General features: G+C 38.3%; 1 protein-coding gene across 2 annotated transcripts in view; it reads right to left on the bottom strand.

The window, feature by feature from the left end:
* The window catches only part of ptprub (protein tyrosine phosphatase receptor type Ub), a 700,336-nt gene that overhangs the window by 543,693 nt on the left and 133,291 nt on the right, over positions 1 to 23,352 (bottom strand). The gene's annotated exons all lie outside the window — the stretch shown is intronic.

Below are 23,352 nucleotides of genomic sequence, written 5' to 3'. Positions count from 1 at the left end.
TGATGATGATCATGAACGGGAATGGCAATGACGTAGAACTGTTATCCACAATGGTGAGTCATTTGTACGTAAGTTGGCTCTTTTTTGTTGGCCCTACACATCTTCACCCATTGATATCTTAATTTAGCTTGAGTTTTGTGTGGAAATGAGTGAAATGTTATGCCTTGAAGCCATCCATGCTTCGGGAGGCCTGTTTTCTTGTTGATCGTTTTGTTTCCTTGTGTCCCATTTGCAGTCAGATGCCCAACACTTTTACATCCAGGCATGTCTACAATCTAATTCTTTCAACATATTTATCAAATATAAGCGTAATCTGTAGTTTCAGTGGCAGAAATGTCACATAACAACAACATGGACTTCTGAGCTCTGGGTAGCCAAAAACTACCCGGGTCTCAGGGTATCATAAAGGCTGCATATGAGCACAAGCGACCTACTACAGTGCCCCATGGATCTTCGAATACGGCTATTAGTTTTGATTGTTCAGTAACTGTATTTTGACGACTTTTTAATATGCATTTCTAATTTTGACATCCTTGTGCATTCCTGATGATACTGATACTTACTGATATGCGTACAACTGGCCTGCAGCTGTTTGAATTTATTTGTTGTGGTTTGATTAGATTTATTTATTTATTTATTTTATTTCAATCAGCAAACTCATGCAGTAACAGAAAATAAATGAATGAATAGATAAAATCAAAATAAAAAAATGAAAATACAGAATATACTGAAAAAAACATGTAGCTGAGTGAAAAAGGTCAAGGCTGAAGCTATCTAGCTTTTAAATGCCCTAACCTATTTACACAGTGTCAATTTTAAAAATAAAATGTTTCTGTCACACTACAAACAGTAATACGAAAACAATCACAATTAATCACCGGTACTGGTACACATCAGTTTCTTTTACCATTTTGAATATTTTAGTGAACAATGTAACCATTTAAGATAGATTGTTTTTACATTCTTTTAAAATGTTTTATATTGGTGCTCTGTTTGAGCTCCAGCTCCAAACTGTTCCACAAATTCACCCCACAGACTGATATGCACATCCTTCTCTCACTAGGTCAGCTTCTGTTCATTTTAAAGTTCAATTTTCCTCTCAAATTATAGCCACTTTCTCTTTCCATCAATAGATTTAGCATATTTTTCGGCAGTAAATTGTTTCTGGCTTTGTACATGATTTGTGATGCTTTAGATTTGACCAAATCCATAAACGTCAAGGCATCTGATTTTACAAATAGTGGGTTGGTATGTTCTCTGTATTCCACTTTCTTTATTTTCCTTATTGCTCTTTTCTTTAGTATGCATAGTGGCTGCAGGTGCTTTTGTAGTTGTTTCCCCATATTTCCCCACAGTAAGACAGATATGGTAAAAATAATGAACAGTAGATTATGTGTAAGGTTTTGTAGTCCAGTATGTACTTTGTCCTCCGCAGAAGTGTATTTTGCCCGTTTTGATCCGATATGGTTTCAGTGCAGACATAAAACTTGTGCCAATTCAACATGCAGATCCACCTCGGATTTGCTGTGGCAACCAGTGTTGCCAAAGTAACTTTGAAAAGTTACTTTATACAGTCATATTTTACAGATACTTTATACAGTTAGCAGCATCAGGAAACGTGTTGGCAGCTGCTGAATGTAACTAATAAAGTAACTTATAATCTAACTTTGAGTAATCGGCAAAGTAACTAAACAGCAAAGTAACTAATAGTTACTTTTTTGAGTACTCAGTCTTTAAAATAACAATCTTAAGAGTAACCAAGTTAGATTACTAGTTACCTTATTACAGTACTTAGTAGTGACAAGTTGTCAGAAGCTTCTAATAAAGTAACTGATAAAGCTGCTAATGAAGCAACTGTCTGAAGTAACTTTATAAAGCAGCTAAAAAAGTAACTAATGAAGTAAATGCATAAATATGCTAATGAAGCACCTGTCTGAAGTAACTGTATAAAGCAACTAAAAAAGTAACTAAAAAAGTAACTAATGAAGTAAATGCATAAATATGCTAATGAAGCACCTGTCTGAAGTAACTGTATAAAGCAACTAAAAAAGTAACTAAAAAAGTAACTGCATAAAGCTGCTAATGACGTAACTGTATAAAGCAACTAAAAAAGTAACTGCATAAAGCTGCTAATGAAGCAACTGTCTGAAGTAACTGTATAAAGCAACTAAAAAAGTAACTAAAAAAGTAACTAATAAAGTAACTGCATAAAGCTGCTAATGAAGCAACTGTCTGAAGTAACTGTATAAAGCAACTAAAAAGTAACTAATAAAGTAACTGCATAAAGCTGCTAATGAAGCAACTGTCTGAAGTAACTGTATAAAGCAACTAAAAAGTAACTAATAAAGTAACTGCATAAAGCTGCTAATGAAGCAACTGTCTGAAGTAACTGTATAAAGCAACTAAAAAGTAACTAATAAAGTAAGTGTATAAAGCAACTAAAAAGTAACTAATAAAGTAACTGCATAAAGCTGCTAATGAAGCAACTGTCTGAAGTAACTTTATAAAGCAACTAAAAAAGTAACTAATGAAGTAAATGCATAAATATGCTAATGAAGCACCTGTCTGAAGTAACTGTATAAAGCAACTAAAAAAGTAACTAAAAAACTAATGAAGTAAATGCATAAATATGCTAATGAAGCACCTGTCTGAAGTAACTGTATAAAGCAACTAAAAAAGTAACTAAAAAACTAATGAAGTAAATGCATAAATATGCTAATGAAGCACCTGTCTGAAGTAACTGTATAAAGCAACTAAAAAAGTAACTAAAAAAAGTAACTAATGAAGTAAATGCATAAATATGCTAATGAAGCACCTGTCTGAAGTAACTGTATAAAGCAACTAAAAAAGTAACTAAAAAAGTAACTAATGAAGTAAATGCATAAATATGCTAATGAAGCACCTGTCTGAAGTAACTGTATAAAGCAACTAAAAAAGTAACTAAAAAAGTAACTGCATAAAGCTGCTAATGACGTAAGTGTATAAAGCAACTAAAAAAGTAACTGCATAAAGCTGCTAATGAAGCAACTGTCTGAAGTAACTGTATAAAGCAACTAAAAAAGTAACTAAAAAAGTAACTAATAAAGTAACTGCATAAAGCTGCTAATGAAGCAACTGTCTGAAGTAACTGTATAAAGCAACTAAAAAGTAACTAATAAAGTAACTGCATAAAGCTGCTAATGAAGCAACTCTTTGAAGTAACTATAAAGCAACTAAAAAAGTAACTAATGAAGTAACTGCATAAATCAACTGTCTGAAGTAACTGTATAAAGCAACTAAAAAAAGTAACTAATAAAGTAACTGCATAAAGCTGCTAATGAAGCAACTGTCTGAAGTAACTGTATAAAGCAACTAAAAAGTAACTAATAAAGTAACTGCATAAAGCTGCTAATGAAGCAACTCTTTGAAGTAACTGTATAAAGCAACTAAAAAGTAACTAATAAAGTAACTGCATAAATCAACTGTCTGAAGTAACTGCATAAAGTAACTAAAAAAGTAACTAAAAAAGTAACTAATGAAGTAAATGCATAAAGCTGCTAATGAAGCACCTGTCTGAAGTAACTGTATAAAGCAACTAAAAAAAGTAACTAATGAAGTAAATGCATAAAGCTGCTAATGAAGTACCTGTCTGAAGTAACTGTATAAAGCAACTAAAAAAGTAACTAATGAAGTAAATGCATAAATATGCTAATGAAGCACCTGTCTGAAGTAACTGTATAAAGCAACTAAAAAAGTAACTAAAAAAGTAATTAATGAAGTAAATGCATAAATATGCTAATGAAGCACCTGTCTGAAGTAACTGTATAAAGAAACTAAAAAAGTAACTAACAAAGTAACTGCATAAAGCTGCTAATGACGTAACTGTATAAAGCAACTAAAAAAGTAACTGCATAAAGCTGCTAATGAAGCAACTGTCTGAAGTAACTGTATAAAGCAACTAAAAAAGTAACTAATAAAGTAACTGCATAAAGCTGCTAATGATGCAACTGTCTGAAGTAACTGTATAAAGCAACTAAAAAGTAACTAATAAAGTAACTGCATAAAGCTGCTAATGAAGCAACTGTCTGAAGTAATTGTATAAAGCAACTAAAAAGTAACTAATGAAGTAACTGCCTAAAGCTGCTAATGAAGTAACTGTCTGAAGTAACTGTATAAAGCAACTAAAAAGTAACTAATGAAGTAACTGCATAAAGCTGCTAATGAAGCAACTGTCTGAAGTAACTGTATAAAGCAACTAAAAAGTAACTAATGAAGTAACTGCATAAAGCTGCTAATGAAGCAACTGTCTGAAGTAACTGTATAAAGCAACTAAAAAAGTAACCAATAAAGTAACTGCATAAATCAACTGTCTGAAGTAACTGCATAAAGTAACTAAAAAAGTAACTAATGAAGTAAATTCATAAAGCTGCTAATGAAGCAACTGTCTGAAGTAACTGTATAAAGCAACTAAAAAAGTAACTAAAAAAGTAACAAATGAAGTAAATGCATAAAGCTGCTAATGAAGCAACTGTCTGAAGTAACTGTATAAAGCAACTAAAAAAGTAACCAATAAAGTAACTGCATAAATCAACTGTCTGAAGTAACTGCATAAAGTAACTAAAAAAGTAACTAATGAAGTAAATGCATAAAGCTGCTAATGAAGCAACTGTCTGAAGTAACTGTATAAAGCAACTAAAAAGTAACTAATAAAGTAACTGCATAAAGCTGCTAATGAAGCAACTGTCTGAAGTAACTGTATAAAGCAACTAAAAAGTAACTAAAAAAGTAACTGCATAAAGCTGCTAATGAAGCAACTGTCTGAATTAACTGTATAAAGCAACTAAAAAAGTAACCAATAAAGTAACTGCATAAATCAACTGTCTGAAGTAACTGCATAAAGTAACTAAAAAAGTAACTAATGAAGTAAATGCATAAAGCTGCTAATGAAGCAACTGTCTGAAGTAACTGTATAAAGCAACTAAAAAAGTAACTAAAAAAGTAACTAATGAAGTAAATGCATAAAGCTGCTAATGAAGCAACTGTCTGAAGTAACTGTATAAAGCAACTAAAAAAGTAACCAATAAAGTAACTGTATAAATCAACTGTCTGAAGTAACTGCATAAAGTAACTAAAAAAGTAACTAATGAAGTAAATGCATAAAGCTGCTAATGAAGCAACTGTCTGAAGTAACTGTATAAAGCAACTAAAAAGTAACTAATGAAGTAACTGCCTAAAGCAACTAAAAAAGTAACTAATGAAGTAACTGCCTAAAGCTGCTAATGAAGCAACTGTCTGAAGTAACTGTATAAAGCAACTAAAAAGTAACTAATGAAGTAACTGCCTAAAGCTGCTAATGAAGTAACTGTCTGAAGTAACTGTATAAAGCAACTAAAAAAGTAACCAATAAAGTAACTGTATAAAGCAACTAAAAAAGTAACCAATAAAGTAACTGCCTAAAGCTGCTAATGAAGCAACTGTCTGAAGTAACTGTATAAAGCAACTAAAAAGTAACTAATAAAGTAACTGCATTAAGCTGCTAATGAAGCAACTGTCTGAAGTAATTGTATAAAGCAACTAAAAAGTAACTAATGAAGTAACTGCCTAAAGCTGCTAATGAAGTAACTGTCTGAAGTAACTGTATAAAGCAACTAAAAAGTAACTAATGAAGTAACTGCATAAAGCTGCTAATGAAGCAACTGTCTGAAGTAACTGTATAAAGCAACTAAAAAGTAACTAATGAAGTAACTGCATAAAGCTGCTAATGAAGCAACTGTCTGAAGTAACTGTATAAAGCAACTAAAAAAGTAACCAATAAAGTAACTGCCTAAAGCTGTTAATGAAGCAACTGTCTGAAGTAACAATATACAACTAAAAAAGTAACTAAAAAAGTAACTAATGATGTAACTGCATAAAGCTGCTAATGAAGCAACTGTCTGAAGTAACTGTATAAAGCAACTAAAAAGTAACTAAAAAAGTAACTGCATAAAGCTGCTAATGAAGCAACTGTCTGAATTAACTGTATAAAACAACTAAAAAAGTAACTAATGAAGTAACTGCCTAAAGCTGCTAATGAAGCAACTGTCTGAAGTAACTGTATAAAGCAACTAAAAAGTAACTAATAAAGTAACTGCATAAAGCTGCTAATGAAGCAACTGTCTGAAGTAACTGTATAAAGCAACTAAAAAGTAACTAAAAAAGTAACTGCATAAAGCTGCTAATGAAGCAACTGTCTGAAGTAACTGTATAAAACAACTAAAAAAGTAACTAATGAAGTAACTGCATAAAGCTGCTAATGAAGCAGCTGTCTGAAGTAACTGTATAAAGCAACTAAAAAAGTAACCAATAAAGTAACTGCCTAAAGTTGCTAATGAAGCAACTGTCTGAAGTAACTGTATAAAACAACTAAAAAAGTAACTAATGAAGTAACTGCCTAAAGCTGCTAATGAAGCAACTGTCTGAAGTAACTGTATAAAGCAACTAAAAAGTAACTAATAAAGTAACTGCCTAAAGCTGCTAATGAAGTAACTGTCTGAAGTAACTGTATAAAGCAACTAAAAAAGTAACCAATAAAGTAAATGTATAAAGCAACTAAAAAAGTTACCAATAAAGTAAATGTATAAAGCAACTAAAAAAGTAACTAATGAAGTAACTGCCTAAAGCTGCTAATGAAGCAACTGTCTGAAGTAACTGTATAAAGCAACTAAAAAAGTAACTAATGAAGTAACTGCCTAAAGCTGCTAATGAAGCAACTGTCTGAAGTAACTGTATAAAGCAACTAAAAAGTAACTAATAAAGTAACTGCATAAAGCTGCTAATGAAGCAACTGTCTGAAGTAACTGTATAAAGCAACTAAAAAGTAACTTAAAAAGTAACTGCATAAAGCTGCTAATGAAGCAACTGTCTGAAGTAACTGTATAAAACAACTAAAAAAGTAACTAATGAAGTAACTGCATAAAGCTGCTAATGAAGCAGCTGTCTGAAGTAACTGTATAAAGCAACTAAAAAAGTAACCAATAAAGTAACTGCCTAAAGTTGCTAATGAAGCAACTGTCTGAAGTAACTGTATAAAACAACTAAAAAAGTAACTAATGAAGTAACTGCCTAAAGCTGCTAATGAAGCAACTGTCTGAAGTAACTGTATAAAGCAACTAAAAAGTAACTAATAAAGTAACTGCATAAAGCTGCTAATGAAGCAACTGTCTGAAGTACTGTATAAAGCAACTAAAAAGTAACTAATAAAGTAACTGCATAAAGCTGCTAATGAAGTAACTGTCTGAAGTAACTGTATAAAGCAACTAAAAAAGTAACCAATAAAGTAACTGTATAAAGCAACTAAAAAAGTAACTAATGAAGTAACTGCCTAAAGCTGCTAATGAAGCAACTGTCTGAAGTAACTGTATAAAGCAACTAAAAACTAACTAATAAAGTAACTGCATAAAGCTGCTAATGAAGCAACTGTATAAAGCAACTACAAAAGTACCTTTTAAAAGTTACTTTTGCAACACTGGTGGCGACCCGAAGTGAAAACAAAGGAGAAGCCGAAGGGACTTGCTTTTTTACTTGCATGCATACGAAGTTTCAGAATTGAGAAGCTTTTCCACACACAGTTTGATAAATGAGGGTTCTGATACTCATTCAAGTGAAACCTCCATACTTCCACCCCTCGACTTGATGACTGCACACACATTACAAGTAGCTGTCTTACTTTTCAGCGGTTCCAGACTAAAATCACTCCAAACAAAACATTTTAATCAAACCAATAACTAATGTGCTCACTCACTTACAAACTCATTGACGTTGCTGTGGGTTACTGGTAAGATGTGGAATGGGATCTGGATCGGTCACATGTCTCATTGTATGTTACGGCAAGTTCATGATCCAACTCGACCTGCAGACTGGAATATCTTTTATTAAGTGGATCACCCTGTCCATCCAGCATCCGATGGGTCATTGACATTAATATTGGACTAGATGTTGTGTGTTGGGGGGTTTGGCTGGATGTTTTTGTGTTTTCTTTTCTTTGCTCTCCAGGTGGTATGCAAACTGGTTTTTGTCTGTGGAGAAGGTGCTGGCAGAAGAATCCTTCACCCTCATCAACATTATTGGCTGCACTTGTGGAGGATGTTCATGTGCAGGCCTAATGACTCGCTGCACCTGTGGATGATGCTCACGTGCAGACTTAAAGACTTTCAGCTGAAGCAGATAATGAGATGGCGTTCTGCATTTAAGCCTTGAATGATTCAAGCAGAATTGCCGGGAACTCGACCTTGTGGCGTTCGTTTGTGAGACGCTGAGGACCGCGCCTGGGTTTCACACATCGTGCCTGTGAAGGAGGACGGGTGAGGGACACATGCTGTCAGCACACATCAGAGGTGATTGATTGTCTGAATAAGTGTTAATAGTAATTTGGTATTTTGTTACGCAGTATATTTGAACATTGATGAGAATTGTGCAGCTCGCTTCTCACGGCCGTGGCGTGTGGACTGATGATCCTCCACCTGTTGTGAGAAGCTGCTCATTTACATAAAGCTTAAATCAGACCGGAATGTGTTGCTGATAGCGTGTGCCTTTGAAGGATATTAGTTGTAGCTGTTGACTTACCTCACCTCTCTATCCTTCACAGAGTCAGTTTGTCATGTCCACCTGGGGGGTGTTTGGCGGTGAATTTGAGTCCAGAAGCACCGGGCTTCAATCCCTTTGGGTGCTGGAGAGCGTGCCGTCCTTCACTCCACCAGACAAGCTATATATTATGTTGTACACAATTATTACACGGAAAGGGAAATAAATGTTTTGTTTTTGGAACCGCTTTCTGGTTATTTAGCGCTGGGTTCAGTCAGACGCAGGTCCGCTCCTCAACCCGTGTCGGCACATAACACCAGATACAGGATGGAATTGGGCCATCTCCAAACAAGATACACTGAACATTTATACAGGAGTAGTTAACTGATGATTTTCACTGATGGATATGATAGTGAAGTGAAGGACGTCATTAAAAGCCTGGCTCTTAGTATTCACCCACAGAATCAGGCAATCCAAGTACTCACTCAGCTTGTGAAGTGTTGCACTCAGGACACTCACTGATTCTATAAAGAGCACAATATTTTCTTCAAAGTCAAGGCCAATGAATGACTCTTCACTGAGAGTCTGGTACATCCTGTCTATGAGAGACAGGATGTACCAGATGCCCACCCTTAAAGAGCTGCCTCAGGTTTGGACTTGGGGGTGCCACTGTGGAGTAGATGACACCTCAGCATCACACCAGTCACCAGCCTCCAGAAACAAGACCATTGGTGTTTTTTGGTGGTTTGAGATGAGGATCCAAAGTCATCCTCTGAATGGTGTGAAATCAAAAAGTCTTCTTTGTTGGTTTGGAGCTTTAGAGGACCAATTCAACCACCAACATATAACAAAGGAGTGATGTCCAGGTTGAAGGACAACCTGCAGTCCACCCATTGGTCCCAGTGCTTATCCCCGTATTCCACAGCATGAAGCATATGAGAGTCTACCACTCCCCCTGAACGGGACTTTAGTCTATTGCCAAGGCAATTTACAGCTGAGTGGACTGGGACAATACAGATGAAATGTCTTGTCAAAGGACAGACAGACAGCACAATTGGGGAACAAGCCTACATGTTGCTTGCCCAACTCCTTGTTCCAATGACCAGCCTGCTCTATTTTAGGCCAACATAAAAAAAACTTAAATGCAAAAAGAAAAAATAAATAAAGTGAGTGACAAATGGAACTGAGAGACCTTTTTGGGAAAAGTAAAAGCAAATAAAAAAAGCCAATACTAAAGCAGAGGAAAAAACCCACGTCAAAATCACATGTCTGGTTTCAAATAAAAATTGTGATTCGTGAGGCGTTGAAAGCCACTTACGATCTGTGGTTTAATGTCAACTGCAGTTTCTGCCCTTAATTATCTGGCAGTGTGAGTGGGTAATGAACACCAAAACAGTGAGGTCACCTGGGAAATTCAGTGTGATGAGGCATGGATGCTCCTCTCATCATCAACAAATGGGAACCGAACCAAGCTGCGGAGACAGTCTGAACCCAGGAGGTTGATTCAGCGCAGAACTCCTGGCATAAGTCGGTGGTGACTGAGTATGTTGCCTGATGCAGGTGGAGTGTGTGAGTAATACTGGAGGCAGTTAGAGCAGCAGTGAGGCTGATTTGCATTGCAGTGTGTGTGGCCAAATGCATCAAGAGACAGGTATATTTATTCTCCACAGAGGTTCTCCTCCCCAGAACTCCCCTGCCTGTCTCTGCAAGCCATTCATCCCCACACCTGAAAACCCAATGAAATCATCTCTCTGCCTCCACAGACGTTAATAAGTCCAGTGCGGTGTCCACGACCCCGTGACAGAGAGACAGGAAACAGATGGAGAAAAGGTTCCAGTTGGTGGACAGGCACAGTGGCACCGTGATGGTGATGATAAAATCTATTCAAATAAACTTGAAACCCATATTTTGGTATTCATATTGAAACTACAATCTTGAAATTAAGCTTGTCTTCTCTTTAAAAGAACACTACAACACTTTCTCTTTGATGATGTATGACAAATATGTATATTATACAAATAGTAAGTCACTTCGGCCGCTAAATACAGATCAAATGGGAATCTTGCCTTTGATCTCTGATCTAGAGATGGGAATCAAGAACTGGTTCTACTTGAGAAACCGTTCCAAATTTATTAACCCAATGGAATTGTATGCATCAAATGTTATCAGTACCTCTTAACAATGCCAGCATGTTTTGCTGACAGTTACACATTGCAAGCTAACGTGTCATAATTTCACATTAAGTTATGATCAGGAATCGATAAAGTAACTGAAAAAGAATTGGCCTGATAGGCAGAATCAATAACTGATTTATCAATAAAATCTTATCAATTCATGTCCTGACTTTGAACCTGATTCCTTTGATTCTGTAATTAGGAGTGCTGATTTGTTCAACAATCAGTATTAATGCTCAGGAGCTGCCACCTGATTCCAATTTCCCTCACTCAGGGAGAGGAGGAGTAACAGGAAGACAGAGGTTCGGGAATGGGAATGAGAGGAACAGCAGTAGCCAGTAAACCAGTACTGATCAGTATGTCTGGTATTTCTATTGTGTATTTGTATTTATATTTATATACTGAAAACTGCTTTTCTTTTCTTTTTTTCACCTTTGATAAACTGTGTGCTTCTTACCCTGTGTGCTGCTATACAATCCTGCTGGAACTTCAATTTCCCTGAGGAAGTCTTCCCGAGGGATCAATAAAGTTCTATCTAATCTAATTTAAATCAAAGCAAAATCAAGAGATACAAAGAAAAACAAAACCTAACTGGTGATGTTTAAAGATCAAAAATCAAGATCAAAGGATGTTCTCAGGGTTTGGAAAAGCCTGGGCATTTACCAGGTAAAATGTAGTGGCTAAAGAAATAGATAACTGTGTCCATCCCCTTCAGTTTGTTTATGCACTAACTCAAAAACAGTAAATGATACCATCTTGTAACTCACAAAATGAAAGGAGCATTTAATGAAAATAAACTGATTAGACCTCACCTTTAACTTTAAAGTAGACCTGCATTGAAATAAATGTGGGCAGATTTCACAAAGAAATAGCTGATATGTATTTATAAGACCCTTATGAATGCAGTAAAGTAAATCTGCAAGCCCAAATTTGTAATGCAGTGGAGAAATCTTTGTTTAAAAATGACAAATTTGCAGCTAAAATTTGGCCCTCCGCGAAAACTGTTTGTACATCCGGGACATTGCCGTGACGTAAGAGATAAGACAGAGTGCTAGCGCCTTCAATCCGATCCCGCATGTTGAGTGAATGCAATACTAGCTATTTCTCAATTGAAATTGATTTTATCTGTTAGTAATGTCCTTCCGTATAAGACAATAAAAAGGTGCTTTTGTAAGAGATACAAACTGACGTAAATCCACAAATTACAGTTGGCACGTGCAATGCATGCTGGGATAGTGTCTTCTTTCTTACATCTTGGCAACATCCTGGATGTGTTGACAGTTTTGCGGAGGGCCAAATTTTAGCTGTAAATTTGTCTCTTTTTTTTTTAAATGAAGATTTCTCAGTTGAATGACAGATCTGGGCTTGCAGATTTACTTTACTACATTCAGAAGGATCTTATGTGTAAATATAAGTCATTTTTTGGTCCAAAGATCTGACTACATTTATTTCAATGCAAGTCTACTTTAATCAATCCAAAAAGCAACTTTGTTTTGCTTATTCAATGTGCCATAGCCCTGTGTGCCACCTGCTGAACATTGCCATCTGCAGGACATGTCTGGGCTAATCTCATCATCGCATGCATGATGTAAATCGGGAGCAGGTGTGACTGAAGTTGATAATAGCTTGGTACCAGCATGTTTGTCAGGGCTTTTTGTCCCCTTCAAAGCCTAGGTCTGGTGACCCCCCCCCCCCCCCCCCCCCACCGAGGGCCACTGCTGCCTTCACATGATGAAAAACAGATAAAAGGAAAATATCAACAGTAACTTAAACAGAGAACTTGGATCTTGGCAGAGGTGTGTGTTCTCTGACTGGCCTTTTTAAAGAAATGTTCCTGAAAGTCTCCGTTCTGTCCTTGTGCCTGCATTGAACTCACCACCAGTTTTGAGAGTGAGGAAGTATTCCCCTACACCTCCAGAGACCGTAAGATGTAGGGATCAAATGCAGTGTGACAGCAATGCAAATCTGAATGACCGTATAACAAATCAGTTTAATTGGCGAGAGACAACGGGGCATGTGGTGGCTCCCAACGAAACATTTGTTTCTTTTTATGCTCTAGCTTCGTAAAGGCACGTTTCGTCGACTTGACTGACAGACGAACAAATGTGGAGAGGCTGTGTGAAAGGAAATCATTTGCAAAGTTAAGTTCAGACGGAGGCAGCTGTATCCCTAGAGTGTATGTGTGTGGTACTAGGACTGCACTCAGGAAGTGCATGCCTCAAGTCTAGACGAAAGGGGAGGGTGGTCATGATTCTAGCATGTAGAATGGAAACGACCAAGCCACATCACTGGGGAGTTTGGATTCAGACAGCGAGTGCCAGCCGTATGGAGGCAAACTGGCCCCATTGCAATGAGAATGTTGTACTCCATAACTCCATAAGCTCTTCTGAGGGCCCAGACAAAGAAACATCACTGTTGAGGTAAGTGCATTTGTTTACATTGTTCACAAGCATTTCTTGCCCCATTTGGTGATGGCAGAAGACATACATATGATGCATGTGGCATATGGGGAGTCTAGTGCTTCCATCGGTCTCTATGATCAGTAATCACTACTGCTAATCATTACCGATCATCCGTTGTTGATCATAACATGTGATGGCATTTCCTGATGCTACCATGTGAACAATAAATTTCAAATATGATATACCACCAAGCTTTTTGGCTAAATTTGATGCAGTGCTTTTGTGCAAGTCGTTCCCATGGGATTTAATGTTGTATTCTAAAGGCTCTTTGACACTTGCATGCATTTAACCCCGTTCTGCCACACTAATTCATCATACCAATGCGATCCACTTTGTTCCACTGGATGCTGCACTTTGTGCTGCTGGATGCCACATTATATAAAATAATTATTTTGTTGCAGATTAATGATTTGCTCTCAGAACTTGGCTGATGAAACCATCTCTAATCACTCCCAGAATCACAGAGCAGATATCTGCAGCTGCAGCTTTTCTCCTGTGCATCATGAGGCGCCGAAAGCATTTGGAATCATCCCAAAGGTTTATTTATAATGTTTACTCGTATATTGTAATGTCCACTTCCCCAGGGGAAGGACTGAATTAAAATAACACTTGCAAAGAGTTAATTCAACTGGCTTCCTTCCATAGACGCCTTTACGGTGTCAAATGTCACGCGTAATCACGTTCTCGCGGGGGAGGCCGAGATTTTGTTGTCAGGATGTCAGTGTAAACAAGCGTTTGCGGAAACTTGTTTGCAACATTGCGTCGTTATGGAGGTGAGTTCAACCAAAGTATGTATTTAGGTGTTTAACTAAGATAATTGTAAGTCTTTAATGTGAGTTTTGTAAAAAAAAAAAAAAAAAAAAAAAAAAAAGCATGTTGCTGTTAGGGTTGTGTCGGGAACCGGTTCTTTTTGGGTATCCTTAAGAAATGAGTCGATCCATTGACATCAATAGCCTTTTTGCTTAACGATTCCCTTATCGGTCCTTCAGAGTGGCCGTTATTTTTGGGGGGTGTTTGTCAGAAAAAAGATCATTTCTCTACATTAATTACAGACCTTGCAGCGGGTCTGTAATCAACCATTTCTGCAGTGCGGCTTTGCTTTGAACCTTGACCCAGTGAAGCAGTGCTCTGATCTTCGATCTGCTGCTTCGTTGGTTCTTTGTTTTATTTCGCTTTATTTTAATTTTCCCCCGCTAAAACCCTAAAGAGCATATGTCTGTGAGTAATGGGTGATTCTTAGACTACGGGCACTTATTATGTCCTTTGATCATATTGTATGAAAAACAGAAAAAATGGGAAATTTCACACTTTTATAGTTATCTTTACAATGAAAGTGTGTTAAGAAATTTGTTCTAGTAGTCTATGATGACTTTTTCACCTTTTTTCAGCATCATTATATGCAAATATTGCCGTTTTGTGCTTGTCCCACACCCAGACTTTTGATCTTCAATGAGAAAAATGAATGGTACAGAAATGTTTTTTCTAATGTTTTAAAATATCTCTGAATAAAATATCAGTAAAATAATCAAAACATAATTGGGGTATTCAATGTCATACAACTGTTGTGATTTTTTTAAACAAAATGTAGTTGTCCCACACTATTGCCATAATTTCCACCACAACACTGTAATGTCCCTTTAAACAGTTTGTATGAAAGATTGTTTGGGTAGTTTCTATGGAGATAAACAGTGACATCAGAGCACATGTATATAGCGCCAAATCACAACAAACAGTTGCCCCAAGGCGCTTTATATTGTAAGGCAATGGTGTGGTGGAAATTACATTTACAAGGCCAATAGTGCCCGTAGTTAAAGAATCACCCTTTTATGTTAAACCGACCTGTTATGATCTGAAACAGTTGATAGATGTATTTTGTAACTTAAAAACGGGGCTGGTGCTAACGCATTAGCATGTCTATGGCATTTTCAATGTTAAAGTTAGTTTTAAGCTGAGCCATTCAAGCCTCCCTCCCCAGCGTGCAAAGGATTCTGGGATACTCTAAAACCGTGAATAGTCTGCAGCCACCCGTGTTGGCCTCCCTTCATTGGCTTCCTGTTAATGCTAGAATAGAATTTAAAATTCTTCTTCTTACTTATAAGGTTTTGAATAATCAGGTCCCATCTTATCTTAGGGACCTCATAGTACCATATTACCCCATTAGAGCGCTTCGCTCTCAGACTGCGGGCTTACTTGTAGTTCCTAGGGTTTGTAAGAGTAGAATGGGAGGCAGAGCCTTCAGCTTTCAGGCTCCTCTCCTGTGGAACCAGCTCCCAATTCAGATCAGGGAGACAGATACCCTCTCTACTTTTAAGATTAGGCTTAAAACTTTCCTTTTCGCTAAGGCTTATAGTTAGGGCTGGATCGGGTGACCCTGGACCATCCCTTGGTTATGTTGCTTTAGACGTAGACTGTGTTTCATAATTATTGTATGGCCTTGCCTTGCAATGTGGAGCGCCTTGGGGCAACTGTTTGTTGTGATTTGGCGCTATACAAGAAAAAAGTTGATTGAAGTTGATAAATAAACGGAGCGAAACTACGCAGAGTTCCACCTGTGAGCACTTATGTTGTTATAACAATTAGAAAACTGAAATAAATATTGGATCATGCTGGATTAACCATGATCATTTAGACATGAGTGATTTTGTGTGATTTTCCTTTTACTGACTGTTGCCAGTGTGTATTCTGGTCACAATCATGTAAGCAAAGCAAAGAGAAGGTCACTTACACACCAGAAGTGCGTCACAATGTCCATAATAATGTGGCGTTGACAAACAATCTCCCACAGACACCATGTACACAAGCCACAGACTCGTATTTTCCAAATCAACTGACCTCAACCAATTGCATTCAACCCCAAACCAGCTGAGCCAAGTCTGTTTGACTGTGCATCCTAATCAAACCGCCTCAAGCATCCTGATTCACAAAAAAACAAAAAAACACTGGTGTCTATCAACTCTGCTGAACCACACACCCCACAGCAGTTCCACTAACACAAAAACAGCCAATTGCCATCTTCTCAACCTGCAGCCTTTCAATTCCACAAACACACGTACGGGATCACATGAAGAGAGTCGAGCGTGAAAGCAACGTTTCACTTCACTATACCTTTCTGTGTCTCACTTTCTCACTCACAACTCATTGTTCAATTGCCCATAAGACCATAAGAGAGGTGAGGTCTCACTTGCTTCCTGGTGTCCATGTGGCTCAGACAAAAAGAGCTCAATTTCAGCTGTGTACAAAGATAAAATGGTGTTTTCTCATTGTGTTTGCAACGCAAGTGTCTTTCATCGCCTTGTAACACATTACTTACAGTGGAGATGCAAGGGCACGCAGTGCAATAAAATACAACACGACAGCATTTGAAACTCAAAGGGTTGAATTAAACTAGGGCTGCCACAAACGACTATTTTGATAGTCAACGATTACACTATGTAACAAATTTTTATTTTTGTTTTGTTCCTGGGTACACAGTGTGTTTTCCTAACCTGTTATGCCTTAAATAAATAGAAAATAGCTGTTATTCCACAGAAACTTTACTTCTGTGATCAGGACAATGATATTTTGAAATTTGTGTGTTTTCAAGAATATTCTCGATTCGCCTTCACTACTACTGAGTAGTCTTCTAGAATATTCTTTAACTGCTAGAACTGTCAAGAATTTTCTAGAAGTTTCCAGAATTATCTAGAAATTTCAAGAAACTTTTAGAACTTTCTAGAACGTTAAAAAAATTTTTAGCAAAGTTTGTGCTGAATGTAGTCATTTTTCCATAGACTTTAGACATAAGCAGTTGAAATATAACACTCAGAAGCCAGAAACAAAAATTGTGTTACATAGTGTTATTTTTGCAATTAGTCCACTAGTCGGATCATATGTAATTTCCTAAATTAAGGCCTGCAGCATTTTCCGAGAAACGTCAGGGGTTGAAAACATGAACATTTCCAAATCAGTGACTGTTTCTTAGACTTCATTTACAGCAATCATTCAGAAATACAAACAGTGTGGTACTTTAAAGTAAATCTGTGTCAGGTAGGCAGTTCTCAAAAACTAATTGTCCATGCTGGAAGGAGGCAAGTGAGGGAAGCCATCAAGACAAAACTCTGGAAGAACGTTTGGCTTCTGTGAGTGAAGAAACTGGGAATGAGAGCAACATTTTATTTTCATCTTCATTTTACATATAGTCCCAACTTTTTCTGATTTGTGGTTGTTTCTGTTGCATTTCTGAAATTACAGAACTGCTATAAAGAAAAGTGTTTAACATTTTATTGTGCTTTAAAACTTTGTGGCGCAAATGCAAACACCAAACTCTTATAAAGGAGGAAAAAATATACAGACGTGCAGGAAAACTGATATAAATTGAACAGAACAATGCAGGCTGATTTGGCTCCCCATATTTGTTTGTAGAAATAAACCAGAATAAAATAAGAGGTAACTCACTTTGAAATTAATAAAACATATAGCTGCAGTTTATAATAACTTTGAAAAATAACAAAAATCAGCAGCTTGTATTTTTATTCTGACTCAAGTTTATTTAGTGTGATGAAGTCATTTTTAAGTAATTTTTTCTCCTCATCTGTCACGTTTTGTGGTTGAACACTGCATTAAGCTTAAGATTGAATAAATACATACCTTTGTAAAATAACAGCTGTTAAAGTTCAGAGTTCTCACCTGCTTTTTGTCATCTGTGCCTCTGAACATCAGCTTCTCCACAGCAGGGTTTTATTTTTAACTCGTGTATGCGTAATTTTTGCTCAGTTCATTTATATATTCTCATTTTTTAAGGATGTTTTAAGGATATTTGACCGTTTATTTCATCTCATGATCTCATGAATTCAGTATACGACGCGCACATGGTGTGAACAGAACGGTGCCGTCAGAACCGCGCTGGTAGAGGAAGTGGAAATAAGTAAAGGCAGCTCCACTCTTTGATTTTGTTTTATGTGTGTGTGTGTGTGTGTGTGTGTGTGTGTGTGTGTGTGTGTGTGTGTGTGTGTGTGTGTGTGTGCGCGTGTGTGTGCGTGTGTGTGTGTGTGTCTGTGTGTGTGTGCGTTTTTTTAACATATCCTCTCTCTCTGCTCCGCGCTCGCTGTCTCAAGTGCACTGATGGTTTCCTTGCTCGTAGTCTGCAGCCAATTGACTCCGCGCACGTACACACACAGCTCCGTCGGTAAACTGCGCATTTTAAACAGCTTTGAACAAGACGGCCACTGTTTTAATCAGCCGTCTTTCCCAAAATTTGAACATCCAAATGACGGCAGGATGGCTCGCTGCCTAAAACTATGAATTGAGAGAAAAACAAAGACTTAAATAAAATAAACGACTCGTTGACTAATAAATTAGTTGTCGACGGTTCCAATAGTCGACGTAGTCGTGATGATTCGACTAGTTGTGGCAGCCCTAAATTTTTGTGTAGGCTCTCAGTTGTCCAGGTGGTTTCCATAGTAGAGAAGCTTGAGATTCAAGCTTCTCTACTACAGCCCTAAATTAAACAGAAGGTGTCGCGATGACGTCACGTGCCAGAGTGCGCCGGTGCAGGGGTGGGGTGGGGGGGCACATTGGTAGGCAGAAAACTCTTATTCAGACACTGACTGTACACAGATGGATGACAATAAGTTTCCAAGACTTTCACTTCGCAAGTGTTTCGTCTCGAGGATCGGATGTGGTTTGGCTCAGAAGTGTCCAGTTCAGGTGGATCACACGAGCTCACTCTGTGTTCGAACTTTGGGGTAGCACATTATTTAGGGTTTTTCATGGTTGTGTACAGGTTATTGATAGTTTTATTTTCTTGTATTTAAATAGTCATTTGTTCATTTTGTATGGCTGTTACCTTTATTTTTATTCATATCTGTTAAGCTCATCCTGTTTTTTCTGTGAGGGTTCATGTAAATACAGGGGTGACAGTAAGTCAGAACGCAGTGGAACTCTGTACCAGTAAGAGATATTCAGTCCCTTACAGCCAGAATGCAATCTGTGCACCTGTTGAAGAGCAACATTTCACCCCTGTTTATAATCTGAGAGGAAAGAAAAGAGGAAATTCCAGCAACAGCCAAAAAAACGGTATGCTGCTTTGTGTCTGTCTCCGGTTACGTTTGCATTTTCAAAGAGCTGGAAGTTTGATTCACGATGCCAAAAGGAGATACGTTTCGGAGTGCACGAACGGTGTGTTATTCTGCCTCCTGAATTAGTACCTGCACATAAATGCATGTCCTGTGTAGAACGCATTGGGGGGGGGGGGGAGCTTTGCGAAGCCGTCAATCTTCTGTTCGTGCTCAGCAGACTCACAGGAGACCCGACGGAATCACCGCAAAGTTGTCGCTCGTGCACAATCCCTATCAAATTTAAAGTAAATTTCTCCCAGTGCCAGTTCTAGACCAATTTTCCAGAGGGGGCCTGGCTGGGGCCAGGGTTTCAATTTCAATTTCAATTTATTTTCATTTATGTAGCACCAAAACACAACAGAGTTGCCTCAAGGCGCTTCACACAGGTAAGGTCTAACCTTACTAACCCCCAGAGCAGCAGTGGTAAGGAAAAACTCCCTCTGAGGAAGAAACCTCAAGCAGACCAGACTCAAAGGGGTGACCCTCTGCTTGGGCCATGCTACAAACATAAATTACAGAACAATTCACAGAACAATTCACGGACAAATATACAAGAAATGCTGTTGGTGCACAGGACAGGAGGGTCGCCAACACAAATACAACTCCCATCTCTGAATGGAGCTGCACCTTAAACAGAGAGAAAAAAACAGAATCAGGCATCAGAAAGACAAAAAATACTGTATAATTTGCCAGCATTAAACAACAAGAAAAACAGAAGAAATACTAAGGTGATCGCCGGCCACTAGCCCTAAGCTTCATTGAAGGTCCTAGAATTTAGGTAAAGTTGAGGCCGCAGCATGCTCCGTTTCCTAATAAAATGAATTAAAAGAGTAAAAAGCGTAAAACAAAACTGTACCAGTATGCTAGCCATACGAAAGGGAAAATATGTGCGTCTTAAGTCTGGACTTGAAAGTCTCCACAGAATCTGACTGTTTTATTGACGCAGAGTGTTATGTGTCGACGCGGGTTGAGGAGCGGACCTGCGTGTGACGGAACCCAGCGCTAAAATAACCAGAAAGCGGTTCCAATAACAAAACAATTTATTTCTTCCACCCTTTGGTGCATAACAACGTGTACAAACTAAAACAGCGTCAGTCTGGTGGAGTGAAGGCTGGCACGCTCTCCAGCGCCCAAAAGGATCGAGGCCTGGCACTTCTGGACTCACTTTTACCGCCAAACACCCCCCAGGTGGACACGACAAACCGACTCTCTCTGATGTGTGCTGACAGCATGTGTCCCTCACCCTTCTTCCTTCACAGGCACGATGTCAAACCCAGGCGCGGTCCTCAGCGTCTCACAAACACCACAAGGTCGAGTTCCCGGCAATTCTGCTTGAATCACACATGGCTTAAATGCAGAACGCCATCTAATTATCTGCTTCAGCTGAAAGTCTTTAAGGTTGCATGTGAGCACCATCCACAGGTGCTGCACATAACGTTGATGAGGGTGAAGGACTCTTCAGCCAGCACCTTCTCCACAGACAAATCAGTTTTCATACCACCTGGAGAGCAAAGAAAAGAAAAGAACACCAAAATGTCCAGCCACACCCCCCCAACACACAACACAGAGAGATCATTCCACAGAACAGGGGCACGATAAGAGAAAGCTCTGTGACTTGCAGACTTCTTATTCACCCTAGGGACACAAAGTAGTCCTGCACCCTGAGATCTCAAAGCCCGGACCGGTACATAAGGTTTAATTAGGTCAGCTAGGTAGGGAGGTGCCAGTCCATGAACAATTTTATAGACTAGAAGCAGAACCTTAAAATCTGATCTGAGGCTTTGTAAGAGGGACACATTAAACCCAGGGAAAAAAAGACAAAGATTTGAAATGTTACTTGATGTATTTTTATTTTCATAAAACTAGTGATTAACCGTTGTAACCAAAGTGAATGGTTCAAAATATCTCATTTGAGACAAAAAAATAAAAAATAAAAAAAATGCATGACTGTACTGACTTGAGAAAATAATCAGCAAATTTATGTAAAGACATTGGCTGCTCTTCTATTACAGCAACTGTACGAGGTCTGTGAGAAAAGAATCCGACCTTTTTATTTTATGCAAAAAATATATGGATTTGATTCATATGTTTTTACGTCAGCCAAGCTTGAACCTTCGTGCGCATGCGTGAGTTTTTCCACGCCTGTCGGTTGCGTCATTCACCTGTGGGCAGGCTTTGAGTGAGCACTGGTCCACCCCTCTCGTCGTTTCATTGTGAGGAAATGGCGGAATGATTTGGGCTTTTTTTCTCATCAGAATTTTTTCAGAAACTGTTAGAGACAGGCAACTGGAAACCATTCGAAAAATTTATCTGGCTTTCGGTGAAAATTTTACGGGCTTCACAGAGAATAAGGAGTGTTACTACAGCTTTAAGGACGGCCAACAATGGCGCACGGCTCACCGCGCTCCGAGCCGCCATCGAGAGGCAGAAACCACCACATCATTTCTAAATGGATCGCTGTGTGGAGGCGGGACCCTTGTGAGCAAATTCTCTGGTTATCACAAGAGCTGGACATCAGCCATTTTCCGGCAGATTTCACTTTTAACAAGAGATTTTGTCATAGAAAGCCGCGCGGAGGCTTCGCGTGTCACGACGGATTCGCTGATGGAGCGAGACAAAGGAACACCTCCATTTCGGAGTGTTAAAGGACAAGTTGGGACATGCCCAGCTCTCCATAATTTCTCTTATACTCACTCGACTGGTAGGCATGTCCCAACTTGTCCTCTAACACTCCGACACGGAGGTGTTCCTTTGTCTCGCTTCATCAGCGAATCGGTCGTGACGTGCAAAGCCTCTGCGTGGCTTTCCATGACAAAATCTCTTGTTAAAAGTGAAATCTGCCGGAAAATGGCTGATGTCCAGCTCTTGTGATAACCAGAGAAATTGCACACGACGGTCCCGGCTCCATACAGCTATCCGTTTAGAAATGATGTGGTGGTTTCTGCCTCTCGATGGCGGCTCGGAGCGCGGCGCGCCGAGCGCCACTCCGGGCCGTCCTTAAAGCTGTAGTAACACTCCTTGTTCTCTGTGAAGCCCGTAAAATTTTCACCGAAAGCCAGATAAATTTTTCGAATGGTTTCCAGCTGCCTGTCTCTAACAGTTTCTGAAAAAATTTTGATGGAAAAAAAAGCCCAAATCATTCCGCCATTTCCTCGCAATGAAACAACGACGAGAGGGGTGGACCAGTGCTCACTCAAAGCCTGCCCACAGGCGAATGACGCAACTGACAGGCGTGGAAAAACTCACACATGCGCACGAAGGTTCAAGCTTGGCTGACGTAAAAACATATGAATCAAATCCATATATTTTTTGCATAAAATAAAAAGGTCGGATTCTTTTCTCACAGACCTCGTATTCTGCGATTTTGGTGATTTCTGGCAAACAGATCGACAAATGAGTCAAGACTCAATGCATTTGCCCTCCTAGACTAGGTACTGTGCTTCATCTCTTATCATTCATGGTGGATCTGAGGCATGTTTTCACAAATTTTAACTTAGAAAAACTCCATTCACAAGAAGCAGCAGGGATCACAACTGCTATTTTACAGAGTCTGCAGAGCTCAAAAAACACTTCTTTATATGGCTCAGTGAACTGCACTAACTCTACTGTACTGGAGGGTATCTGCATCCCAGTCTGTATTTTCCTGTCTTTATTTTGAAGATCTTTTCTCCAAAATAAATGTAAATTTGATGAATACATGAATATAATCAACAGAATGTGCCACCTGTGATGTTTTGAAGTAGATTTTAGTGCACTGGACACACACTATCATTAGGTTACAGTAGCCTACAGTGTCTTTAATATCTTTAACATGCTGCTCGCATCTAATTTTTTGAGTGGCACAGTTCCTGCAAGAATCGAATCTTACTTTCACACCTGCATAAATATAAACTTTACATACTTCAGTATAAGGAAAAAATGATGGATTGCTCAGTGCTTAACACTTAGAAAAAACTAACAATGCTAAAATACCCGTATGAGTATTGTCTTCTTTAGATGTTGCAGTTGTTTAATTGGTATCCTTCATTTTACGGTGGCCAAATTCTTCCTTTGGACTCAAATGAAATTGAAACGGTTTATTGT

This window comes from Thalassophryne amazonica, chromosome 7 (genome assembly GCF_902500255.1).
Source record: "Thalassophryne amazonica chromosome 7, fThaAma1.1, whole genome shotgun sequence".
Classification (NCBI taxonomy): domain Eukaryota; kingdom Metazoa; phylum Chordata; class Actinopteri; order Batrachoidiformes; family Batrachoididae; genus Thalassophryne; species Thalassophryne amazonica.
Note: the sequence above shows the minus strand (reverse complement) of the source record. Positions and strands in the feature narration are given on the sequence as shown.